A 6,310-nucleotide genomic window follows, 5' to 3' on the forward strand; every position below is an offset into this window, starting at 1 on the left:
TCCTACAACTTTTGCTCTAAGCTAGTTGGCTATAACGAAGAATCTGGTCCTATGACTCAAATAAGAAAACACCGTATGGAATGACTTCTCAGCTTACTCCTAATGTGTTTACTAAGCAATATGTTAGCTTTAGCTTCAGATCCATTTTGTCTTGAAGAAATACTGCTGGCGGTATTGATAAATAGTCAAATGAAATAACATAAAGGAAAAAAGTCAAACAAATCACACACAAAGCTCCCCCCTCAACCCCATCTGTTTCCTCAAGGAAATTATTACAGTGTGGGCTCAACTCAAAGTGCTGCTAGAAAAAGAAAACAAGCTGGTACAAGCTATTAAGAAAATAACCCTATTTCGTTTTTGAGTCAAAAGGAAATAAAATTTTAAAAAAACCCAACTCTCCCCCGCCCCTCCAACCTCTATTTAGGTCACTCACAAATTTTAGAACCAGAGTTGGTTTCCTTGTGGTTTTTTTTTCTTTGAAACCTCTCTGAGGAAATCTGTCAAACTTTGGATGAAAAGCTTTCTGGGGTGTGCCATAATGATTAGTTTGGAAGAAGCTGAAGGCAGCAGGAGCGAAAACGCTGGGGAAAATTCTGTCCTGAGGGCTAGAGGATGCTGGGGTCAGTACACTGCAGACAAGTGAGGGTAGCTATTTCCCCTCTGAAATTCCGTACTGTCTGTGTAAGTTTAGAAAGTGAGAGGACATCATAAGTATCAGAATAAGGCCCTGATCCTATAAACTGATCTGTCACGTGGACCACTTCCCCTTTGCAGTGGCCTGTTGTAGTCAATGACTGAGGTCTGCCCATACAGATTAGTTTGTAGGATTAGAGTTTTAAGATCCCAGTGCTGCAAAGTGTTGTGCACCCTTCGATCCCATTGAAGTAATAGAATTGAGGGTATTCAGCACCTCACAGGATTAGGCCTTTGATTTTGATTCCAGAGTGAGGGTGACTATGGTAACCATGTTAATTCTAAGGCCTAGTCTCCAAGCCAAACACCTGTGCTTTTATGTAGCTGTTGCTAGCATGGTTAGGCATATTCACACAGCAGTACTATATCTGCCATGATCATGTTTTGGCTGTGTGTTGTTCACACCTACTGACCTTCCCTAATTTGAACCTGTCCCTCTAGTGAGCACACTTAAAAATTCATTCTGGTGTTACAGCTACTGCAGGTTCTCGGAGTTATTTCCTTTGCTTAAAATAGGGACCATTGCTAGAACCGGTAATATCTCTAGCTCCAGAATGCGTTTAAGTGCATCTCCTATACCCGTGCATGACAGGAAGTGATTTGGATAAAATAAAAACAGATTAAAACTTAAACAAATGAAGCATTTTGGGGAGTGTGAAAGAATACAGTTAATTTCTTTCCTCGCTATTTTGCATTTTCACACACCCCTGTGCTTCTTGGATCTCAGTGGGAACAGAATCAGAAATCCTGAATATAATGAGGAAAGTGGTTCTTGCAGTATTTCCAACTTAACCAGAAGCTGGATGTATCAGAAATCTTTTGAGAGCCTGTGTCTGGGAGAGTGTGCTTTTTTTTGAGCTCCATGTTGCAGATTGTGAGATGAGGTTAGGTAGTTCAGGTAAAAGTTGGATAACTATTCCACTCCAAATGGAATCTTTTTATTGTTCGACTTGCAGTTACTGTATCTCTAGTGCATGTGGAGGCCAGATTTTCAAAAGAATTCTGCTCCTATTTAAGCACCTAAATGAAGAAGCCAGAATTTTCAAAACTGCTCAGCATGCAAGATGGTGACTCTTCTGAAAATCTGGCTACTTATTTGGTGTATAAATGGGAGCTGAGCTCTTATGAAAATCTGGCCTTTAATGTATTGAAAATACAGAGGGAATCCTACTCAGTTTTTGCTCAGCCCTTACTCTTCAGCCAAAACTTCAAGTGAGGCTGGCTTGTCTACACTTAAAATGCTACAGTGGCACGGCTGCACTGCTGTAGCGCTTCAGTGAAGACACCGCCTATGTTGACGGGAGTGATTCTCCCATTGGCGTAATTAAGCCACCTCTCCAGAGGCAGAGCTGGGTTGACGGGAGAATTATCCTGTCAACCTAGCACCGTCTACACCAGGGCTTTAGTCCGTTTAACTGCATTGCTCAGGGGTGTGGATTTTTCACATCCTTGAACAACATAGTTATACCCACCAAATTTTCTAGTGTGGACTGGGCCTGAGCGTAAGGACTAAGCCAAAGCTTGGTAAGAACTTCAGAATTTGGGTCCAGTGTCCTCTTTTGGGAGGAAAATAAAGTATTATGTTCTTAATAAATGTGTTAAAGAGAGAGAGAGAGAGAGGGGTTCCATTTAGAGCTTAGTTGATAAAGAAAACAAACACATAAAATGACTACTTTTTTTTTCCTATTACAAGGCACTTTGGAATACTTTTAGTAGGCAGGTGCAATGGTGTATTAAGGCAAATTGTAATTCTATATTTGTCAATTTGGCTTTGTTAGAACAATACAATTTGTTTTTATTGTAGCCGTGGAGAAGGAGACGTCTTGCTATTAATTTGCTGGCATTATCCTCTGTTTAATGAATATGATTCTCCCTTCCAAACATCTTTCTTTCTTTCTTTTTAAAAAACTTTTATTTATTTCTTCGACTTGGATCAGATAGAAGGAAAAAATATTGTTAGTTACTCTTCAAATGACATTACAGCCTAGACAGTTCATGAACCAGGAACTGGCATGGAAGCAGAAGTTTAATATCCTTCCATTCTTTTAATTCTGTGCATTATTAGAACAGTGGCTAAACTCTCTAATGCTTTAAGATCTGACCTTTCCTCCTGGCCAGACAGCTAAAACTCTCATGAAGGCCCTCATCATCTCCCATTTTGATTGATGTAACATTTTCCTCATTTGGTTCCCTGGTACCCATGTCACCAACCTCCAGTCCATACAAAACAGCTGTTGTCTTGGCCTGTCCATCTGACCAGGTCAGCGCCTTCTTTGAATCCTTATACTGTCTCTGTCTTCTCCACTTCATCCAGCTCAAATTTTCCGTGATGACCTGTGTGGCCCTATATAATGCTATCCTTCCCCGCTTATCCATAACTCTAATCCCATTACCACTCTGTCCCTTCTGTTCTGCCATTGATGGCAGCTCCATTACCCCTGCCACAACTGTCTTCCCTGCTTTCTCCCATGCAGGTTTCTATGCTGGGAACACTTTGTTTTGCTCTAAATTACATTAAAGGCTGATTTGGCCCCAAACTCGTCCAGAATTAGGGGAGCAGTAAAGTGTCTCAGATCTAAAGCTGGATTTTCAGTTATGTAGGAAATGCCCGAATTTGGATTTTTTTTCATTCTGAAATGGAACAAAAATTAACATTTTTTTGAAATGTCCCATGAAATGTTGTTCAGAAAAAAATTCCTGGTCAACCTCAATATTGCTTTGATAAAATCAAAACATTTTGTTCTAATTTTGACCTTTTAAACTTGACAGCTTTACAAAATGTGTGTGTGTGTGTGTGTGTATATATATATATATATATATATATATACACCCCCCCAAAAAAAATTATTTTGGTATATTTCATTTCCAAATGTTGTTTAGAACAACAACAATAAAAAAGTTCAAATATTCTGTTCTGAAACAGGATTTTATCAAAACACTTTGTTTGGATTTTTTAAATGAAACTTCATCTGTCTATATGTTTTCAGAAATATTTTAATTTTGACAAAAATAGCATTTTTGAAAAAAAATATACCCCAACAAAACCTGTTTTGCCAAAAAGTTTCTGACCAGCTGTACTTGGAGCCACCTCTCCACACTCTTCCTTTCAGCGTGACGGGGCCACAAATGGTTCAGTAGAACTAGAGGTATTTAAAGAGAGAAAATACCTGTCTGTATATCCAGGTTTTTATATTGGTGCCAATCATTGTAGTCTCAAACACATCTGAGAATCTGTAGACCTATCAGACTAGAATATTTCTTAAAGCATCTGCTGTTCATTGTTTCTCCACCAGTTAAGAAAATAAGGCAATTCCTCCCTCGTGACCCCCAAAAAGAAAGAAATCAAACTACTCTTTCTGTTGTACTGGAATAGTTAGTTCCATTTTTTAGCTATGGTCAGTCATTTAAAAAAAAAGTGTTATCAAGCTAATTATTCTTTTAGAGGATGTACAATTAACCTTAAATTGAGAAAGAGAAACAGCAAATTAACAAACCAGTGGCCATTATTCAGTTTCTACGTTCAGCTTTCCACGTTCAGCTTTCCACTCACTATTAATCAGATAGATTGTTACATGCTTTGGGATGTTTAGCTGACTTGCAGTATCAGCACAAACCAGAATCTTACCAAGGAGATCACACTGTTTCGGAAAACATCTGAAAGAATTTATAGCTTCTGAATTACAAAAGCCGCTTTAATTAGCCCCAAGAGGCAGTTATATAAGAAACACCAAAAACATTGTCTAGTCATAGCTGCTTCCTTCTCGCGATTTTTTTATACGAGATTCTGGTAATGAATGTTCTTTAACAATTGGAGCTGAGACCCCATGGCTAATAGCACTCCTGAGTAAACATTGTTCTGTATTTGCAACCCTGCAAGTGTTAACTGTAAGCTGAAACCAGAAGATACTACAGTCACTTGGGAAATTTTTTTAACCACCAGCCCCTTCCATTCTGCAAAAATGGTAGTTTAACAATAATCAGACTTGTCCGTCATTGCTTCATCTTTGCATTTGTTGTGATAATTCTCTTTTAAAATATACCTTGAAAACCTCATATACCTTTTCCTCACCATCCTGCTCCCCAAACTCTAGATGTAAGAATCCCTCTTGGTCCTCCTCTTCTGGGGTCTGATCCTGCACTACTGACAACAATTGGAGCTTTGCCATTGATTTCAATCAGAGCAGGATCTGCGACTTTAATGATGACCAGATGCAGTCATGCAGTGTTTGGGGGTGGGGGAAGGGAGAGAGAGGGTGAGGAAACAATTTTTCTTTTATAATTTCTAGGTTGCAACATCTCCATTTTAATCCCAGATTTTGCTCAATTTCATTATATACAGTGTCAAAGGTTTGAAAGGAAATGAATGAACCAAATACAGGGAGACTGAACCTGCAAACTTTATTCATGTGAATAATCTCATTGAAGTAAAGAGATTACTTACTTGCATGAGTAAGGGTCGTAGAATCAGGGCCAACTGAATGTGCTGCATTCCTACAATTCCCTCTAATGACTCTGAAATAAAATTAATTGCAGCTTTGATATACAGACAGATTTCTTGTGTCCATATAGGTAGGTGATATCTCAGAATTTGCTGGCCTGGATATGTTCAAAATAATCATTAGCAACCTTATTGCCTTCAACAATTAGACAAGGTCTATATAGGCAGTTGCCATTAAATATTTCTAGTTGTCTTTTAAAGTCCCTGCGCTGGTATGCATAGTGTTGCAATACCACATCTTAGTATGTTCAGCCCTGTACAAGGTATCAAAGACCTAATTTCCTCATGTCTCTCCCAATATGTGTAAATGAAGCCCATAATCTAGTTTTTGTTTTTAACTTTAGAAATTAATGTAGCAATTTCTCAATATCTTAACCCTAAAGCCTCAGCTCTAAAATATGGATGTCTAAAGTTAAGCACCAAGGTCCAGATCTTAAAATTGTCCGTGATTTCATGGGACTGAGATGCCTAAATATCTTCAAGGAGCTGCTCCTAAATAAGCGACCTGATTTTCAGTGGTACTGAAGAAACCAAAATGATCCTGGAAGTCAATGGGAGCTGCTAGGCATTCATGAGCGTATGAGCACCCAAGTGTGAAAACTCTGGCCTTAAGTGGGGTTTTTTTTTTGGTTTTTTTGGTTTTTTTTTATGTCTCTTCTATTTATTTTACGTAGTGGATTTTTTTTTTTTTGCTAAGACCCTTACAGAAATGAAAAGAACACCTCTATTCCCTGAACATTCTGAGATTAATCTTTGGAATTAATAGTCATCTCTTAATATAATCTGACTTTGTGTTTAAAGACTTTTATTGGTTTTACAAGTGACATAACTTTAGAGACTCGGGGAAAGGAAGAGAAAAAGAGGGGAAATGAGAGACAAGACTTAGGGAGAATGAGATATCACTGATGGATAATAAAATGAGAATAATGTGATTGTTTAATTTTTGTTTTCTATCATGAAGTAAATAATTAGGAGATGTCTAGAATCAAAGAAATGTCTTTTGTTTTAAACTGTGCTAACTGCTATCAGCAACTAATCTAACAGCACAATTCCTGACCACCATTAACTGATACCTGATTTCTCTTTAAATGTTATTCAGAAAAGGTACTTACACAACTG

The sequence above is a fragment of the Mauremys reevesii genome, linkage group 2 (assembly GCF_016161935.1).
Source record: "Mauremys reevesii isolate NIE-2019 linkage group 2, ASM1616193v1, whole genome shotgun sequence".
Lineage (NCBI taxonomy): Eukaryota > Metazoa > Chordata > Testudines > Geoemydidae > Mauremys > Mauremys reevesii.